Source organism: Styela clava, chromosome 1, assembly GCF_964204865.1.
Source record: "Styela clava chromosome 1, kaStyClav1.hap1.2, whole genome shotgun sequence".
NCBI classification, from domain to species: Eukaryota; Metazoa; Chordata; class Ascidiacea; order Stolidobranchia; family Styelidae; genus Styela; species Styela clava.
In genome coordinates, this window is record NC_135250.1 from 18,008,500 (window position 1) to 18,030,786 (window position 22,287).

The 22,287-nt window shown below is 36.2% G+C and overlaps 1 long non-coding RNA gene across 8 annotated transcripts; it reads left to right on the forward strand.

Annotated features, from left to right (window-relative positions):
* Nucleotides 1-13,029: 13,029 nt before the first annotated feature.
* On the forward strand, nucleotides 13,030-17,354 carry LOC144421028 (uncharacterized). Of its 8 annotated transcripts, none has more exons than XR_013474886.1 (5): nucleotides 13,030-13,223; nucleotides 13,388-13,414; nucleotides 14,317-14,430; nucleotides 15,123-15,314; nucleotides 16,084-16,475. It is a non-coding gene; the product is annotated as an uncharacterized LOC144421028 (long non-coding RNA). The 8 variants fall into 8 exon arrangements; XR_013474888.1 differs by having other exon boundaries at nucleotides 13,030-13,217; XR_013474883.1 differs by lacking the exon at nucleotides 13,388-13,414 and having other exon boundaries at nucleotides 13,031-13,244.
* Nucleotides 17,355-22,287: the final 4,933 nt, after the last annotated feature.

Sequence of the window (22,287 nt, forward strand, 5' to 3'; positions counted from 1 at the left end):
ATATAATATATATAATATGAAGTACTATTTAAATAGTTCTAATAATTCAAGTATCATAGTTAACAAAATTATTCATATTTCAGTCGATATGACCTAATTTACTGTGATATCCATTGATACCTGCTTGTAATTTGGCACAAATGTTAACAAACGTGCAAGGCACAAACTGCTTGATGACGAGTTCTCACATTTTTGATTTAAATGTACAGTGCGACAATGAATTTGCTTTATCGATGAATTTGTATTTTTACTGAATATCTAAATATTGTTTTTTCTTACAGATATTTGGCCACTGGTGCTTCTCAGTTGGATCTTGCATTTTCATTCCGAATTGGCCACTCAACTGTTGGGACAATACTCGGAGAAACAATGTCTGCTCTGTGGAAAGAACTTGTTAATGAAGTTATGCCTCCACCTACTCCGAAGAAATGGTTGGAGATACCTAAGGAATTCAATTTTAGATGGCAGTGTCCAAATTGCATTGGTGCTCTTGATGGGAAGCATGTGCGAATAAAATGCCCTCCAAATAGTGGCAGCGAATTCTATAATTATAAGGGTTACTTTTCAATTGTTCTACTAGCTGTTTGTGATGCGCAATATAGGTTTGTTATTGTCGACATTGGTAATTCTGGTAAGCACAGTGATGGTGGTGTTTTTTCAAACTCACGATTGGGAAAAGGGTTTGATCAATCCAGCCTCAATATTCCTGGCCAACAGACTCTGCCTGGCACTAGTGAATCCATCCCATTATATTTTGCTGCGGATGATGCTTTCCCGTTGAAAATTGGAATCATTAAGCCCTATCCTGGTCGTGCACTGAATAGTAATCAGAAAATTTTTAATTATTGGCTGAGCAGGGCTAGGAGGATTGTGGAAAACACTTTTGGGATTCTAGCTGCCCGTTGGAAGGTTTTTTTCAAAACTATAAACTGTGATCCAGAAATGGCCCCATTAATTGTACAATCTTGTGTTGTACTGCACAATTACCTCCAGCAACCACACGGGAAAACTTCTATTTATGGTGACAACAGTGTCTGAGGGAAATTGGAGGCATAGCTTGCCAGCAAATTTGAACATGTTTCCTTTGCACCATTTCGGCTCAAACAATTATTCCCGTAATGCAGCTTCTTTTAAAGATAAACTGTGCCAGTACTTTATGTCTACAGGGGCTGTACCATGGCAGTGGAATCATTGATATGAGTATTGTGATGTTTCGTGACATCGTGGTGGAGGTTTCTGTTTTTGAACAGGGCCAGTAGCTCCACATTTTGTCCGTATACCAGATAATGAAGAAGATTGGACTTATTAATAAAGTTATGGCTTATATTTTAGTCATGCTTCTAATGTTATTCTTTTCATGTGGCGTTTTCGTTTTGGGCAAAATAAAATAAGGAATTTAATCATGAAACAGTGATGTTGTCTTGTTTAGTGTATAGATCTCAGTAGATTATACGAATATATTTGCCTCGAGGAAAACTAAATTGTTACTGGAAAAAATGTATGTAGCTAATCAATATTACTCAGGCTCAGGAATTCCATGGTGATATGTAATTAAATGCGTGTCATCATTGTGATTTGAGAGGCTTGCTGATTCCTAGGGGCTGGCCAACATGTGAGGACCAAGTCTCGTGTTCATGAGTTTTAAGAAGTTATTAACATGTTTGTATTCTGTCACTTCAGAAGCCAAGGTTTCAATTACGTTATGGTATATTTGCACCAAGCATCGCAGATTAAGATTGGGCTGTGGCAATGCAGAATGCATGATTAGTAATGCTGGGTATTCACTAGAGGTATGGGCTACTATAAAATCATTGAACTCTGTTTTGACTTGGTGGTGTGGTGGTGGTTCGATAATAATGGCGATGGAATAACGCGGTTGAATAGATTTTATAAAAGGAAGAAACGTGTTTGAGGATCAAGCAAAACATCCAGGCCATGTCTTTGATCGTAAATATATACTACTCATTATGATTGTGTTATACACAGTGCACATTCGCTACAGTGTCATGCATACCAACTAAAAAAATCTTATCTTAAGAAAACACGGTCGAAAACCCAATCGTGGGGCACTTGGCCGCGAATATGTGTATTGATATATACCAGGGATGGCGAACCTTTTTCAATCAATGGGTCAAAAATTATATTTTTATCGCGGAACAGAAGAGAGTGGGTCACAGATATTTAATCAATGTTTGTATCTATAAGAAACTTCTGAAACAAATCATAATACAACGGTTCTGTTAATGTTTAGTGCTTCACTTTACAGCACTTTATCAGAAACTTTTTATGGCACTCGATTAAGGGTACGAAAACACACATATGAATTACGTTTAGGATGATGCGGCAAATTATTTTACGGTTTCAAAGAGTTTGAAGGGAATTCCACTCAGATAGTGCTATATTTTTATATCAGCTTTAACCATATAAAAAGACTTTTACACTGCCCCATTGTTATTCCAGATTTCTAGGTTTTTATTTCCAGTCTGAAAGATTTTGTATTCTCAACGGCATTGTAGGCGAGAAACTAATAAAATGCAAAGTGGCATCTAGTTCTCGTACAACCCCTAAAACAGTCTGCAGATGCACTTCTGAAGAGACAAGACGTTGCGAGAAAAGGAACATCAATTGGATTGTTATGTCATAACTCATAAACTATGTCAGAGCCAATAGCTGAAGAACGGCACACAACGGTGCAGACATGCGTCCAAGATTAGGGGTTTTGAATATTATCATACCGGAAATTAACAATTTGAATATAAGCGATCGCAGCCCTGACTGCCCAACTGACGGTACATTATAAATAATAGTTTAGGTATTGTTAGATTAATTGAAGGCCGATTTTATTATTTTTCATCACTGATATGTTAGCATTTTTCTTATTTTATTCGTACTTTGGCGGGTCACAAATAAAACGCTTTGTGACCCGCGGGTCAGTGGTTAGCCATCCCTGATATATACAGTGTGTATTAGAACCGCAGAAATCGCACCACGGAGCTGCCGGCGACAAAGCGTTCAAATGGGGATTCCCCAAACGGCTGCCGTTCTGCCGGGCATGTGTGCAGCGGCCTTAAGACTCCGACCATCCATTACATGAGCGAGAGGAAGTATATCTCGTGCTATCTTCTCCGGCTGATCAACGAAAAACAGTGACAAGGGCGGGCACATCGACGTATATGGTTGAAATCAATGACGACATTTTCGGGGTTTACAAAATGGGACGAATTCCAGCGTAGAAGAAGCATGTCTGAAAAGCGTTGTTAATGTGAATTCAAGAACCATGTTCCGGGTGGACCATATCCACATCTTTTGGGGGTTAGTAACGCAATATAATGGAAAGTTGACAAGATATGAGTCTGATGTCTCCACTTAATAGGGTGGGGGTGGGGTCACGTAATACGTCGCTTACTCGTGCCTTTTGCTGCGAACTAGGCTAGACAAAAGCAGCCACTGATATTTTACAATATCTTGATTAGGGCTGGGAAAAAACTTCCTGAAGATATTGTTATGCCATTAAGAGTTAATAATCTCCCATGGTTCAATTTTCAAGGAAAAGTGGGATAAGATTATCAGTCGCAATGACTGTAAAATCATAGCGACCCTCACCAAGAATGCAGACTGCTTGAAATTTTCAATCTGTTTTCATTTCCAATTTATAATTATACTTCGCAAATAAAGTTTGTCTGAGACACAGTAACTCGCTAACGATCATGGCTGTGGTTTCAAATATCCACGTGTAAAGATGTTGGTCAAACGCATATGCGTGAAAATGTCATGGTTGCAAATGTTCGTAGGTGCAAATGTTTGTGGGGCAAATTTAAGTGGGTGCAATTCGTATATGGGTGATGAAATCTGCTGGCGCAAAAGTATACAGGTGAAAAAGTAAATGGGTGCAAATATTCGTGGGTGCAATCTGTATGTGAGTGCCTGCTTACTTTGGGACAAGATATTAAGAAAGTATTTTTCATTATGCGTGTGTTTAGAAATCATAATTAAGTAATTTCATAAACTTGGGCACTGATGTAATATGTTATGAGGAAACTGCAAGAAGCTTTGAAATCGTTTCGCATTCATGTTTTTGAAAATACTATCAATCCAATAGACCTTATTCATTAAAAACCCATCCTGCGCGCAAAAAGAAAAGTGATGTAAAAATTTTTTTTTTAACATCAGCTATTATGGGGAATGTGATCACCAGAGCCAAAATTTGCATTTTTTGTAATTTTCTAGATATCTTTCAATGTAGACGTGAGCAGTTTTGAGAATAGAATATTTTTTACATCTCTTTTGATATTTTTATCATGATAAACATGGTCAAGATTTTTGATAATCGTTCATTGAAATTTTAATGAGCGCGGTGTTTCCGATGACGTCATTCTCACTAGACCACGAGATTCTGCCAACGCGTCGTGCTCTGTGGGATATGCGCTCTAACTGCATGTGATGACAGGATACTGGAATACCGGTACTGGGACCACAACTGGCGTTCAACGAAAGACCTATTTTGGTTTTTATTGGATGTTATATATTTCATGAATTCCATGTAACTATGTACATTTCTGGTACACCTTTCAAAATCCAATGGCCTAACTCAGTTCATATGTTGACACCATGTACCTATCCCAAAATTGTTGATCTTCAGGGCTGGATTTAGACCATGAGAGACCCCTTCATATTTTTGAGCTCGGAATTTTTCTCTAAACAACACCACATTTAATTGCCTAAAATTTGAAAATATGAGTGCATTAAACTTTTCATTCTCCCCATGGGGCCATCCATGAGTGTGAATTTTTAATTTAAAAATTTACTTGAGGCAGTTTTGCTTTCAATTTCTTTGATCAAACATACTTTAACATAGAAACTTCCAGCAGAATGCGCGTAATATTAATTTCTCTTGTTATGATGCAAACGACGCAATAATGGCTGTTTACAATGTGTTGAAACTCGTTGTGTACAGAATTTACTACTCTGAAAAGCTTGATATATATATATCGCCGGATGAGAAACACAACTAAAAACTAAAGAATAGAATTCAAAAAACGCGAAAATGAGGTAATGTTTACGACCACGCCTGAAAATCTGTCTGAGTGAGAAAAGTGTCTGAGCAGTTGCGAATAGGGCATTGTTACGTTTATTTTCGTATTTTGCTGATTGGCCAATGTCACGAAGTAAACAAGGAAGTCTATGCCCGAGGAAACATTATACAGACAAAACGGCGGTTTTGACGATGACTTAATTTTATTTATAATCTACACTCGAGGAGTAAATTACATTTTTTACGTCACAGAATTTATCGTGAGACACGTTTAGCCTAATCCTATCCAATTTAGTGAACAGCTACTCTTTTAAACGAGCCTACAATTTAATCATAAATAGACGAATGGCAACACGCAGAAAAGTTGATGCTGAGTGCAGCGGTTAAGTAGCGCAGTAAATATTCAAATATATTGCAATGCAATGAGGAAATAAAATTCAAATTCTATTCGAGAGATTCGTCACTGCCTAATTTATGTAAGAATGTATCTTCTTAAAGAAAATATTTATCAAAATTTCACAAACCATGCAAAAATATTCACTTCGATGTTTGGGACATCCATGTCAATGATATTCGTAACAAACTTTCACGTTCGGTAGGGATGTTGAGTAAACTTCGACGTTACGTTAATACACCTACTCTCAAAATGGTATATTTTTCACTCGTCCAATCAAAGCAATACGCAATCGCAGCATGGGGTTCCCGCATCGCAATCAATTCTGCATAGAATTAAAGTGCCTCAGAACAGAGCCGTTAAAATTCTCTATTGTTTTCCGCTCGTTTATACCTCAATATGATATATAATAAAACCAACATTCTAAAGCTTGAAGATATTTACAAATTAGAAGTTTGTAAGCTCATGCACAGATATCACAATCATTGCCTACCCACTGCATTTGATGTCTATTTTACCATACAAAGTAACATCCATGCGTACAACACAAGATCAGCAGCAACACACTCGAGTAAAAATGTGGAATGAGATACCAAGTGAGTTAAAAAGCATGCCCCACCATCTATTCAAAGCTAAGTTAAAGAAACATCTAGTATCCCAATATTCATTGTAGGATGTGATACTTGTGATCAAGAAACATACCCTTATCAATTTTGATAACTTTCATAGTTTAACCGTGTAAATCCTATCCACCCCATTTGCACTAATATGCGATGCTGCAATGACACAATACGGCACTGCAGTACCAGTACTATACTTCAATGGTTATCAAATGACGGTTTTCCCTTTAAAATATTTTCAGAATACAATTTTGCCTTACCCGGTGTTATGCTTGCTCATTCCAGTCATTCAGTGTGTTTTTTTACTGTTTTTCCAATTTTTATAATTCGTATATCTCTATGGTACAATTGTTCTTCCTACTTTGTATTCCGGCTATTTCTACTAATGTGCTAGCTATGTTACATCGAATGTATCTGATAAATTGCCAATATACCTCTGCAGACTACGGTACTTATTGTTAACTTATACTTGAAAAATATATTTTTATATATTTCAGTATTTAGACCTCTATCAATCTATACTGCTAACGTTATACAGTTACCGGTACCGGTATCGGATAAGGTACGGTACCGTACAGTTGCCCGTTTACCGGCAGTGAACTAATGTAGTTTATATTATTATAAAACTCATTGTGTCAGCGTGATTTATTACACCTCACTTTTTCTAACGATGCCTCCACACTGTAAACACGTGGTCATCTAGATTTTAGGACACCTTCAAAATTCCCCAGACTAATTTTCGTAACAGCACTTGGTTATAGCAATTCCTTTGAAATGTGGAATTTCCCACTCATCTGTTGGACGGTTGGACTTATGGTACTAATCTCTCCTATATAATCTCCGGTTTAGTTTGTTATTTCATACGGTACTCACTGTAAATATTAGGTATAGTAGTTTTAAAGCTCTTGGATTCATACTTTTTTAATTAGATATTAGAACCTTGGGTGTCGCCGCTCGATAACCAGTTTGGTTTCCCTTCCCCAGTAAAACTGTGCAAATTATATTTTTGTCGTAATTTATGATTGTTATATTTTTTACTGGTTGGAAAAAATAAACTTGACTTGACTTGATTTGTACATATTTGTGCGAACAATTATTTTCGAAAATGAACATTACAATGAACAAGCAAAGAACTAGGATTAATGATGCCCATTTAAAAAATGCTCCAATCTTGGCGTCGTAAAGCTACCAAGCGTGATGCAGCAACAAGACAGTGTCACATTATATTAGGGTTACCATATTTGAAAAAGCAAAATTCCGGACAGTGCATGACTATGTCGCACAACCTTAGTCCTAACCGGTACACAAAAACTATGTTCAGGTTGTGCGCCATCTTGGTGCACATACTTCTTTCAGGAGGTCCCTATTTTCATGAGACCATATATATGCGCTACCGAAATGCTAAGGCCGTACGATACTCATGCTAACGTTGTACGATACTCATGCTAAAGCGCCAGCTACCGAAATGAAAGGTATTGTCTTCAGTTACAAGCAGAATCTCACACCAGGCAGGTAAGCACACTCTAAATATAGCCACGGGCCGTCGACTGAAAAAATCTCAACTTCAGAGTGAAAAATAAGAATGAGAATTAGATTGTGCCAAAACGGAAGAACAGCAATTACATGCTTAAAACGAATTAAAGACAATCACTACAAATTTACTCTTCTGACCATGCATATTTTTCTGAAGACATCATTCTCTCCTTGTCTGATTTCAAAAATGAAAACAATTCACTACAGTGCATATCTTTGAAATTATACTGGAGAGTCAACATGCCTTTTATAGTCGCAAATTGTTTCTCTCTTTAGTCCACTGACTTTGCATCAGTGAAAAGACTCTCTCTACAATATTGGCATTGTGGGATGTAATAGCAAAGAAAAACTGTTCAATCCTTAAAATTTCGGAGTGGCATGTGATGTTCGTAGACTGATCGAAATATTTGCACCATTTCTTATGCGTTGGCAGTTTAATAAATTCTTTGTCTTGTAGGTAACTTTCCACAAACTGCTTCAAGTTACAGAATTGGTCAAATCATTTATCATCGTCCACATCAACCCGTTTACTAATCAGATTTTCCAGGCAAGGCTTTACATCAGGGGTCGGCAACCTTTTGTCGCTCGCGGGCCAAAACCAAAGGTTGCAAGTCATTGGCGGGCCTCATATTTTTAGAATGTTGAAAACCGAACGGATAGCCGATGAATCACACTTTTTCACACAGATTAGAAGTTAAATTTAGAGCAGTGCACGAAGACTGACCATTTGAATATTTTCTGCACCATTAAACCATTTGCGCTAAGCATCAACTTTTCTGCGTTTTGTTGCCATTTGTGTAATTATAATTAAATTATAGGGTCATTAAACGCGCAATTGTGAATTATATACTTGTTAGGTTATAACATAATTTAGCCTAAGCGTGTCGCAAAATTAATTCTGTTACGTAAAGAATATAATCGTTAAAACAGCTGTTTTGTAACTATAATCCAGTGAAGCCTCGCGGGCCGGATTATATTGCTCCGCGGACCGGATCCGGCCTGCGGGCCGTAGGTTGCCAACCCCTGCTTTACATCCTTCCAACTTGGTATCTCGTTCAAGGTTATCCATTTGAAATAAGTAAACTCTTCCATTGGTTTCATCCATTTGCACAAGTACTAAAAGCATTTGCAAAGTTTGCAACTTTAACACCATTGATAAGGAAAACGTTATATTACAATTTCATACAACCTCGTAGTAAAAATATGCGCACGGTACGAAATAACAATGTTCTGTATTAGCAGTGTGCACATTACGATTGCAGATGCAGTAAATTTCCGGACATTTGAGCATTTTTTAAAATTCCTCCCGGACGCAAAATTTAACCCTAAATTCCGGACATGTCCGGAATTTTCCGGACGGTATGGCAACCCTACATTATATGTCATTGTAATCATTTTTTAATAAGACGACCGAGTTGAGTTCATGAATTGTCGCAGTTTTCGCGCGATGTTTTTACCTTTAAAAAAATATATGCGACCCGCCAAGAACTAGCAACCCCTAATTTTGTCGCGCGAGCGACATAAAATTTGCCGACCCCTGGGCTGATAGTCGGTCACGGCTTTTTTCACATCAGAGTCCACGAATCTAAAACAAATGGCTGATTAAGTCTGTGGACCGGTGATCGGACTAGAGTCCGTGGTAGGATGAGAAATCGAGGATGGAATTTACCCAAGATCGTTATATATCATGTATTTTGGTGCAGGTCATCAAGCTGTAGGGATGAATGAGATGTACGAAGTTCAATATTATAATTTGGAAAATTTGAGCTAGACGACATTTATGGCCAACATTTTTGCTTTTTATTAAATATATCAAAAGCTATGATCAAAAAATGGTAAAAAAAACTGCAATGGAACAAATTTTCTATTTTTGGGTCAAAGGTCAAATAGGTAATTGAAACCACTCCCTAAAGATAGAAATACAAAATTTCAAAATTTGACTGAAAATTCGCTGATCTATATGTGTTCGAAGTTTAACTCACGGCTTCGTAAATTTCAGCAATATATATGTCATATCTCAGATAATCCAATCTATGATATTATGGAAGTTTTGTTATCTGGAATCCACTATGAACAACTTTCAAAATATGACTATTAAATCAATTTCCATGTTACACTTTGGCCTGTTTATACACAATATATATATATATATACAGTATATACACAAATACTTTTTATACTTCCGTGTGAGGGCATTGAGAATGAAGATATAGGTTAGGGGTGGCCAATACGTCGATCGCGATCGACAGGTCGATCGCCACGTCTCGAGTAGTCGATCGCGTCTGATTTTAAATGAATTTAATAAAAATTTCCCAAAAAACTGCCTTGGACCAGTTTCATGCAGCACCTGCTGTGTGTTATAAAACATGAAAAATACAGTAGCCCACTGTACATGTGTCAAATATATACACAAACAGTGTTTGAATCAGGGCAAGCCCGATGGAGCATATTATTACTTAACAAATGGAAGTTTCGCCGCTGCCAAGGTTTAGAAATGAACTTGCCGAATATCATTTGTTTGCCTGAGAAACGATCCTATAATAACTTCTGCAGTTCTGCAAAATTTATCGTCTCACTCCAAGAGTAGTATGGAAAAGTATATTTGCAACGGTAGCAGTGGCATCCGAATGCCCAATTTTTTTTCTAATTCCAAGCGAGCAAAAAATTGAACTTGGAGGAAATTGTAAATTAAGTACTGAAGTTTGAGCAGTCATGTAACATTTATGGTTTGAGAGTATTTATATTTTTTGCTGTTTAGATAATACTTGGCAAGGTTTGTTGAGAAATTCTCACTAGTTACGACTAAAAATTAGTCTGGCCTTAGTTCTGAATCTCAAATAAATGATGAAAATGTACTCCAAGTACAATTACATAATCAAATTAACAAATTGAAGGTCAGATAAAAATACAAATTTTTGCGGCGATTTAATTAAAAATACTGCCAGAGCCGAACTTATTGGCAGCGGTGGAATTTTTTGTATGCGTGTGTGCAGTTATCTGCATATTCAATTACTCGATCAGTCGATCGCGAGCTATTTTGAAGATTTTGGTCGATCGCGGTAGAACGTACGAACGATCAGAATCAGCGGCATATCTAGTTATTGTTTTGCAACTAGCGATCAATAAAATCAACTGTGACGTCAAAATAACAGCACATCATGCTGTAGAGAGGGCCAGGCCTCAGACACGCCCAAAAACATGCCAAAACTACTGTTCTCGGCTCTTTCAGGAAACAAATTGTAACAGGTCTTTAATTTACCTCACAAGAAAAGCATTTAGCGGTAGCAGTGAACGCTTTTAATGATAGACAATGTCCAATGTCCTCGCGGTGTCGACCATGTCCAATGATGTTCCTCATTTTTGCAAAAAGGCTGGAAAAAGTAGTCTCTCGGAATTGGGCGATGACGACTGGACAGCAACTCGACTATATTTCAAACGAACTGTATTACTTGCGTGAAATTTTGTCATACACTTTTTTATTGAATACCGCCGAAAATACCGCTACGAGTAGCTCACTATATGCTACTGAAAACGAGTGGCCCAATTACAGCATGAAATAGCATGTAACCACAATGCAGCAAATAGATAAATATACATACATAGCCTACTTGTGTTATCATTTATATGCTACTGGAATATTGAAATTCGATTTTGTACCTTTGCAATATAGGAACATTTGCCAACACAATATTAAGTTTTATATATTAGGCATCAAATTACGACAATATTGTGTTCTAAACTTTCTAACTTGAATTTTATTGAAAAATCTTAGATTACCCTGATAAATGTCTTATATTTTGACTCTTGGCGTATTTAATCGGACGTCGGTAAAGTCAATACTGGTAAATAGTGTGTTGATTCCAATGGTTTTGTGTCCAAATGGACTGCAAGTGGCTTTGTCTTTCAGGGGTCTGCGTGTTAAGAAAAAATGTAATTCCAAGTTTGGATATAAACCTATCCATATAAAAACTTAGATGTAAAATGATAGAACGTTCTGAGCTTTCTTACTGGAGAAATCCTCACTGGAAATACTGCATTGTGTATAAATGTTTTAGCGAACTTAGTAGGCTATGGACCTTTCCCCGACCTTTGACCCCCGGAAATTTCTTCCTATACTTTAAAATTTTCAGGACAAATTTAAAAGTGTTTTTGCGAGTTGGCGCCTGTAAAATGGGGTATGTGTTCAAACCATGATTATGATTCATTGCATACAACAATCTGTTTTTTAAAACTACCGGTAAAGAATTTCAGGCTAGTCTATTACAGCTATTTCTACACTAATCTTTATTACTGCAATTAAATTGAAACTCCTAGGAAAACAGAGTGATCATAGAATTATCTGATTTTTATTTAAGTTTCCGAAACACAACTGAAAACTAACGAATAGAGTTCAAAAACGCGAAAACGAGGTAATGTTTACAACTACGCTTGAAAATCTGTTTGAGTGAGAAAAGTGTCTGAGCGGATGCGAAAAGGGGGCATTGTTACCGCACTTTTTACATCTTGCTGATTGGCCAATGTCACGAAGTAAACAAGGAAGTCGATGATTGGGGAAAGGTCCATATGTTTACATTATTTTTATGTGTAATTCGGGTTAGCTCGAAATCAGCTTTTCAAAGCGTGGCTCCAATTCACAAGTAATTATATCTGCCAGTCTGAAACGAAGTTTTGATTCGTTAAGGTTCATAATTGTGTTGTTAGAAAGATGATGCTGGAAAATTAACTTTTTATATCAGGAGAAATGACTTCCAAAACTTGCATCTTACATTCGCGGAAAAATTTCCCTTCAACAAACAGACGATTCTGTTTAGCGTTGTTGCGGGCTACAATATAACTGGCCAATAGTGTAGATTCACTTTCATTTGAACATGTTTGTTTGATTTTGTACGAATTCAGCAATGAATAAAATTTTAATATACACGCGTCAACTGATCGTAATTTGAAGAATGCTTCGTCTTATAATGGTACCTAATGTTGTATTCCTTCATACCAGGAATATTTTGTTGGCAAGGAAGACACATCGCTGAAGTTTGATTCTTCTCAATAAATAAATAAGAACGCTGCCATTCATCTAAAAAATATTCGGATACCAAGTAGGACTTTATTCTTCAATTAAAGGGGAGTGAATTTCATAGCTTGGGCCCAGCTAACAGATTTACTCATAAAAGGTATGAACAAATTGGAACTACTTATTCGATTGGGAGTAATTTTGGTTAGCATGTCCAGCCCAGATAGCACAACTACGTTGGGCCAACGTTATAATCCGCCGGCAACCGTTGTACGCGGTTTTACAACCATTTACCATGGTAAGGCCATGATTGGCCTTCAACGAAACACTCCATGATGCGAAGAAATGCGCGCGCGATTCGAATATAGCACATGAGGTCGCCATTCATTTTGGCGGTACTCGTATTTCGTAATCGATAGCCTGTTACGAGGTTTTTGCCCTGGATGGGACAGTGACATTGAACTTTTAATGCTTCCATAGTAGAATGGCGAAAGTAGAGATAGCCTAGTTGTAACCGTGTAAGTTAATCTCATGGTACCGGTACCCTAAGTGCGTTGTCAGGTCACGGTTCATAAGGGTGATAGGGTACCATACCGGTAAAAGTTACATATTTATCCCTGGACACCGTAGGTACCGGTAACGGCAGAACGAGATGAGGTACGGTACCGTGCTTGGTCTTTTGGCATTTTTTTGTTAAACTTTTTTAGGTTGCCATCTCTCATTTACCAGTATTCGTTATCGAGTACCGGTACCTATGGTAGATACCGGTAAAAGTTACATATTTATCCTGGACACCGTAGGTACCGGTAACGACAGAACGAGATGAGGTACCGTACAGTACATTACTGTACTTGGTCTTTTGGCACATTTTTTTGTTAAACTTTCTGAGGTTGCCATCTCTTATTTACCAGTATTCGTTATCGAGTACCGATACCGGTATTGGTCCTTCATCCCTGGATATGATTTTTTATATTTACTTTATTTGTATAAGTGCAAACATTTCCGCAGCCCAAATCCAACCCGTTGAACGACTTAATCCAGTAATCTGAATAGTTGTACATTTGTGAACCTTCTGTCTGATGAATTTCAACAAATCTCAATACAGATCTCAATTGGCTGAAATCTAAAATATGTTTTAACAATTGCCACAATCAAACTGAAACTAAAATTTGATGTTTTTGGGTAAAAAATAGCTGAAGGATTATTGTTTTCCCTTTTTGTTTTTGTAACACTTTAAATTTTTTTTTTAATTTTTGTCCGAGGTCCGAGAACTTTGTCCAACCCTGCTCTATTTCATATTTTCAGCTTTGTTGAGAAATAAATTACTGATTTTTGAATAATATCTATTTTGTTTTAAAATTCAATAGAATTATATTGGGTAATCATATATATTAATATGATTTATTTTCAGTATGTATGCTATGTAATCTTACCCAACCAACCTTAATTAAGTGTTATTATCGGAAAGTAGACCGCTAGCAAAAAAGATTCGGGCGATTGGGGGGAAGCCCACTCTGTACAATGACTGCCAAATGTGCATGCAACTGTGCAATGCCCAGCGACTCTAAAAGCATGAAGTATTGTACGACACATCCTTTACAAATATTTGGACATATTTTGTGTAATATCCATTTTTTTCCGGTTCTAAATAATTATTACCGATTAGATATTCTGTCAAGTGTCAATATTACCATTGTAAGTTTAATGATATATACCATTTTTATAATAGGCCCTATGACAATGGACTGGAAAATTCACCTGCTTCAATTCCCTCTTTCACGCAATCATACACTGTGTCATTTCAAGCATCTCAATGTTTCAATGCGGACAATGCCCAAAACAGGTGTTTTTGTTTTATAGTTTGATAGTAGCTCCTTGCATACCTGTGCCATAAAATATTGCACAATAGCTAGATATATCGGTTGAATAATTACCTAGTACAACATCATGTGGTTAATACCGTATTTTCCGGCGAATAAGTCGCTTTTCTAGACCCAAATTTTTAGCCTGATTTTGGGGGGGGGGTCGTCTTATTAGGCGAGTATGATCATTTTCATTTTTTTGTTGCCCTATTATTGAACCCGGACAATAAAATACCTTCGGCGATAGCATCCCCCACGTCCTCATCAGGTTAGTTTAATTAAATCGACATTCTCGTGCTGTGAATCTGAAATTTCAATGCTGTGATTATCATATTTGCATTATCATATATGGACTGAATATTACGCTACAAAAAAAAGTCATAGGCTATTTTAACCAATGCGCAAACGCGGCGACCGCTCGAAAGGCATTGCATGGTAATTTGAGATTCCCGACGTTGATGCGATTTTACTACCCCGACTCATCGGCCGGTTATATGCAAAAACCCATTTTTTCAGGCTTAAAAACAGGCCTCGTCTTATTCGCCGGAAAATACGGTAACTATAATTAATGAAAAATTTATATTCTGGTAATTAGTATAGGCCATTCGTTCACGTTTATCATCTGAAAGACAATCATGTACTATATATTGTGTAACACTAACTTGATTTTCAGAGATCAAGCCATGCTCCAATCCAGTCCATGGAAAAATTGTTGGGACAGGCGGTAGAAACTCTTATGCTACAAGCTACGGCATCTGCAACTTTCCACTGATTATAGTGTGGACTCGGACATAAAGGAATTGATGAAATTCATTGTCTGATTACATTTTGATCCAGAAAACATTCAAGGATGAAAAAATCGCTCGTAAGTTGAATACTTTTATAGGCTGATTACATACACTTTACGGCAGTGGTACCCAAACTTTTTTTTCCGCGACCCCATTTTTTGTAAAATCACAGACTACAGATACTTGTGACCCCACAACGAGAAAACATTAAAAATCAATTTATTCTATTCAATCATTCTGATGAAAATCAACTGTAAGTTTGCGGGGCATTAGTGCAACGTGGTTGTACTTGTACTTAAGTTCAGTGGTTCCCAACCTTTTTACCCCAGCGGCCAGCGGGCAAGCAAAATTAATTTAAGAGTTCGCTGACCGGTAACACATGCCATCGTATGAAGACCACGATGTATAAATCTCTGAGATTAGGAATATTTGTTTAGTTTTAGTACAATGTTAAAATATTGCAGATTACTCCATAATTAATTGGAAAGCCAAACAGAACATGAAAGTAAAATAGGTGAAAATACCCTTGCTGGGTCTCATCTTATTGAGTGCCTTTTATTTTTTGTCGTTTTGTTTTTGACTGCATGAAGCGCTTCGAATTTATGTATGAAATACAATATGCCCAATATTTTCGCTTCGTGTTCAAGGAAGATTATTTAAATGTCTAAATACGATCTGATTGCAATATTAAAATTGTTCACTTTTATACGAATGGGATGTGGACAAAACACACATGTGTATATTTTAGAGTAGATACTCGCGATAATTTAACATAGAGCTTTTGCAACGGATGAAAACCTTTTCATTAGATGTATTCTTATAATTGTGCTTATTTACTCATTCCAGATAAGATATTTGTCAAGTCTTGGAGGTTGCTCCGAGAAAGACTGGATTGGAGAATCATGAGCTCAGTTATAACAAATTTACTCTCCCGCTCTTTCAACTGTGCAGGACGCGGTGGATAAGAAGGAGTGAGTGGGACGCCTTTAGTTTCTGCTATTAAAGGTATGTAATATGTTTATCATATTGTACCACCATCTTTCTCTGCTCTACCCTCTTCTATTTTATAAGTATAAGATTATTTTGACTCCAAATCAGCTTAAGATAATTCATAAGGGAAATGAACAAAAATTGATTAAATAGAATCTGACAATCTGGAGTGAAAACAAAACCTTAATTAAGATTGAAGCGTAAAGAATATAAGGTTTTGCCAAAAAGATGCCTATCGTGTTCATGAATTAAATTACGACTAGGACTAGGGTTAAGTTACTCACACACAACAACAACAGAGATATAATAAAATAAAAACAGGCGAGAAAATTTAGATAAGTTTGGTAGTAAACAAAATGTACTTGCCAGTTGCCACACCATTCATTTTTATCATTATGATTGTCAAATTGAATAATGATTTTGTAAACAACTGTGAACAGTAAAGAAATTGAATGTAGATTTTGTATACAAAAGTGAACAGTATAGAAAAATATTTACCAAGGAGATATCGCCAAGCTGATTATGGTTAGAGTCAAGTGCCAAATTGCCAATCCAATGTTGCCAGAGTTTGGTGCATAATGGCGAACAGTGGTTTTCGAACTTATTTGTATCATCGCTCCCGTACAGTACTTTTTACATTATCATCCCCCCCTAGCACAACAGCAAATTATGAATTTACAAATTAATTTATTTTAAATCAATTAAACAAATAGACTAATCATGGTGCATGATGTTTCTAATAATATAGATGAATTTCAACAAGGAATATTTGAAGACATTTTAGTCAGATAAAATCTCAAATCATCATTATTCCCTCCAACAAATATTCCCCTCAAAACATTGTCTACGCCCCCCTTGCGGAATCAAGAATTTCTGTATTTCTCAATTATTATTGTCTTGTCAATGTAAGCTTCACTCACACATTTGCGACTGCAGAAACTTGGCTTAAGATTCCTACTCTGAAAATTTGTTGGGATGCAGTCATTCAGACTAGGCTTTGAACTCGGTGCTGTAATTTGCTAATACTGCAATTTAACACAGAATTTTAATATTTTTCAGCTCTGGATGATCTGGCAACGAACTCCGATTAATTTTATTACATGTATACATATTTGTAAAATAAATACATTTTGTTATTTTTTGTTTTTTATTATATAAATAATGTTAGATTAGTGGAAATTTCTATGTAGTATAGATCCATACCCTGTCTGTACAACACATCGCCTAACTTGGCCCGACCATGTGCCACGATTGTATTACAACGTGTCACCTACGTAGGCCCGTCCATATGTCACGATTGTGTTACAACGTATCGCCAACGTTGGACCGACCATATTTCACGATTGTGTTACAACGTATCGCCTACGTTGGCCCGACCATTTGCCACGGTTGCATTACAGCGAAAGGACCGACGTTGGCCCAGCGGCCAAATCTTCGCTGGAACATGGTTGTTCGCCATTATTGGGCCGGTGGTTCGAACAACGTTCGGCCATGGTTGTTCCGACGTAGTTGTGCTATCTGGGAGGTGGTTATATATCCAGTTATATATCCAGGGCGCGGCGGTGTGGCTCAACGGGCTAAGCGTTAGGAATACGCTCGCCACCGCACCTCTAATTACTCTGCGTGGGTTCGCAGGTTCGAATCCCATGTAGGGATGGTTATGTGCGAGAGGATTGCTGGACTCCTCGCCGTCGTTGGGTGGTTCACGTAACCGCTGGTCGGTTACGGCTTCCTCCACCACCAAGTCCATGCTTCCGAAAACAAACAATACAGTAAAAACTAATCCCATACCCGACTTGGAATGGTAACCGGACGAGAGGCCGTGGTTCGCCATATGGATAAGCCGTCTTATCGGCTTTCCTCTCCCCCGGGATAAATATGTAAATCCTATCCTATCCTATCCAGTATATTTCCACTTCAGTGGTTATCGCCCGTTGACTGTGGTTGTCATGACGCGGGTCGCTGTTTATGACGGGTTTTGTCAATAGGTCAGGGTTGATTGGCCATACTTAAAAACAAATGATACCGCTTCACTCTGCCGGCTCCAGCAAGGTCAAAAAAGACCACTGTGAAGCTAGCAGCACTTTCAGCCAGAATATTTTTATACATTGAATATAGGTTCCACGCGCATATAGTGTTCACTTATAAGGAAAATATGAAAATTGAAAATGCTGATCAAAATATAATATTGGCACGAAAATAGATGAAAAATTCTTAAACTGAATGAATACATTAAATTTAACAAGAAATTAGTGTTTAAAAAAAGACTAACTAAGCGAAAAATGAATTTTCAGGTATTCCGCAAATACAAAGTTTTGGAAAATTATCTTTTTCGGAACCTCGATTCCTCGAAAACCGCCAATAAAGGCAGCACCACGACACATTTGGAGAAAAGCAGATACCCTATAAATTCAATTTTTCTATAACAGAACAGTAGCAGTACGTTTTGGCTTGACCATATATATTACCAAACATATCGTGTAATCTAAATTTTAATAACGGCATGGACGTAACAAATTCAAATTGATTTTGTATTTCAAATAAATTTGCTAGATAATGGATAAAATATCATTTTCTTTTTGTCACACATTAAGACTGTACATCTTTTAAACTTGGAATACGTTGCGGGAAGTATAAAACAGCAAAAAATCATTTGCGACTCCTAGTGAATTCTGTCCTGGATTACAAAAAATTATCGTTTTTAAAATGGCGATTTTTCGAAAACCGCCAATAAAGGCAGCACTACGACATATTCTGATAAAAGCACATACATTATAGATTTGATTTTATTATGCCAGAACAGTAGCAGCACGTTTTGACTTGGCCATATATAATACCAAACATAGCGTATATTCCTCGATTTTTAAAACAAAGGTAGGTAACATATTAAAAAAGGGTTTGTATTTCAACTAAAGTTGCAGGATAATTGATCAAATATCTTTTTCTCTTTGTTGCACATCAATACTGTACGTCTATTAAAGTTAGAATAAGTTTCAGAAAGTATAAAATAATAATAAAAAAAATTTTGCGCACCCCCTTGAATTAGTTTGAGAATTTAGAAAATTATCGTTTTTGGATTGGTGATTTCTCAAAAACCGCCAATAAAGGCAGCATCACGACACATTCAGAGAAAAGCACATACCATAGATTCAATTTTATTATGTCAGAACGGTAGCAGAACGTTTTGACTTTGCCATATATAATACCAAACATAGCGTATACTCTTCAATTTTATTAACAATGTGGACGAAACAAATTTAAAAAGGAATTGTATGTCAACTAAATTTGCTGAACAATTGATAAAATATATATTTTTCTCTTTGTCACACATTAATACTGTACGTCTATTAAACTTAGAATGAGTTGCAGAAGAAAAGTATAAAATACAAAAAAAACATTTTACGCCCTCTCGTGGATTCTTTTCAAAATTTCGAAAAATTATCGATTTTGGAAGGGGAATTTCTCGAAAACCGCCAATAAAGGCAGCACTACGACACATTCGGAAAAAAGTATATACCCTATAGATTTGATTTCACTATAACAAAACAGTGTCAGCATGTTTTGACTTGGCTATATATAATACCAAAATAGCGTGTATTCTCAGTTTTATAAACATTGTCGACGTAACAAATTTAAGATGGATTTGTATTTCAACTGAAGCTGCTGGAAAATTGATCAAATATATTTTTCTCTTTGTCACAAATGAATACTGTACGTTTATTAAACTAAGAATTAATTGGGAAAGTTTAAAATATAAAAAAAAACATTTTACGCTCTCTATAATGGGTTCTTTTCTGAATTCCGAAAAATAATCGTTTTTGAAAGGGCGATTTCTCGAAAACCGCCAATAAAGGCAGCACTACGACACATTCGGAAAAAAGCAAATACCTTTTAGATTCGACTTCACTATAACATAACAGTAGCAGCACGTTTTGACTTGGCCATTTATAATACCAAACATAGCGTATATCTCAATTATTTGAATAGCGTAGATGTTCACATATTTTAAAAAGGTTTGGTATTTCAAATAAACTCACCTAATATCGTAATATTCCGTTTTCTTACTTTTTCAAACACCGATACTGTGTGTTAATTAAACTTGGAATAAGATGCAAATTGTATGAAAAAGTGAAAAATGTCTTACAACCTATAAATAATTTTTTCAATTTCCCAAGCATGCCGTTTTTGGAGTGACGATTTCTCGGACAATGGCCAATAAAGGCAGCAATACGACACTTTTGGAGAATAGCAGATACGTTAAAGATTCGATTTCACCAAACCAAAACAGTAGCAGCACGTTTTGATCTGGCCATATTTAATACTAAACATAGCATATCATTTTCAATTTTATCAACTATGTATATGTAACATTTTTAAAAACGGTTAAGTATTTCAACTAAATTTCATCAAACACTTTTCTCTCTTGGTCATACATCAAAACTGTACGTTCATTAAACTTGGAATTAGTGTGCAAATCTTAAGATGCCAAAAAATGATTTGACGCCCTCTAGTGGATCCTTTTCGGAATTTCGGAAAATTATCGTTTTTGAAATAGCGATTTTTCGAAAACCACCAATAAAGGCAGCACTACGACACATTTGGAATGAAGCAGATACCTTATAGATTCGATTTTATTATGTCATAACAGTAGCAGCACGTTTTGACTTGGCCATATATAATACCAAACATAGCGTATAATTTTCAATTTTATCAACTATGTAGATGTAACATATTTAAAAACGGTTTGGTATTTCAACTAAATTTCCTAGATAACTTATCAAACATCTTTTTCTCTTGGACATACATATATACTGTAAGTCCATTGAACTTGGAATGAGTTGCGGAAAGTATGAAATAACGGAAATTCATGTTTCGCCTTCTTGTTGATTATTTTCAAATTTTCAAAAAATTATCGTTTTTGAAATAGCGATTTCTTAAAAACCGCCAATAAAGGCAGCACTACGACACATTCGGAGAAAATCAGATACCTTATAGATTTGATTTCATTATGTCATAACAGTAGCAGCACGTTTTGACTTGGCCATATATAATACCAAACATAGCGTATAATTTCCAATTTTATCAACTACGTAGATGTAACATATATATTTAAAAACGGTTAGGTATTTCAACTTAATTTACTGGATAATTCATCAAACACTTTTCTCTTGGTCATACATCAAACCTGTATGTTCATTAAACTTGGAAAAAGACGGCGAATCCTAAAATACCAAAAAATGATTTTACGCCCTCTTGTGGATTTTTTCAGGAATTTTAAAAAATTATCGTTTTTTAAAAAGCGATTTCTCAAAAACCGCCAATAAAGGCAGCACTACGACACATTCGGAGAAGAGCAGATACCTTATAGATTAGATTTCATTATATCAGAACAGTAGCAGCACGTTTTGACTTGGCCATATATAATACAAAACATAGCGTGTATTCAAAATTTTAATAACAATGCAGACGTAACATATTTAAAAACCGTTTGGTATTTCAACTAAATTTACTAAACATCCAATGGAACATCTTTTTCTCTTGGACATACATATATACTGTACGTTCATTAAACTTGGAATAAGTTGCGAAAAGTATAAAATACCAAAAAACATTTTACGTCCCCTTGTGGATTATTTCAAAATTTCAAATAATTATCGTATTTGAAATAGCGATTTCTCGAAAACCGCCAATAAAGGCAGCACTACAACACATTCGGAGAAAAGCAGATACCTAATAAATTCGATTTTCATATGTCAGAACAATAGCAGCACGTTTTGACTTGGCCATATATAATACCAAAAATAGCGTATAATTTTCAATTTTATTAACTATGTAGATATAACATATTTGAAAACGGTTTGGTATTTCAACTGAATTTACTGGATAATTCATCAAATACTTTTTTCTCTTGGTCATACATCAAAACCGTACGTTCATTAAACTTGGAATAAGTGGGCAAATCTTAAAATAACAAAAAAATGATTTTACGCCCTCTTGTGGATTTTTTCCGGAATTTTCAAAAAAATATCGTGTTTGAAAGGGCGATTTCACAAAAACCGC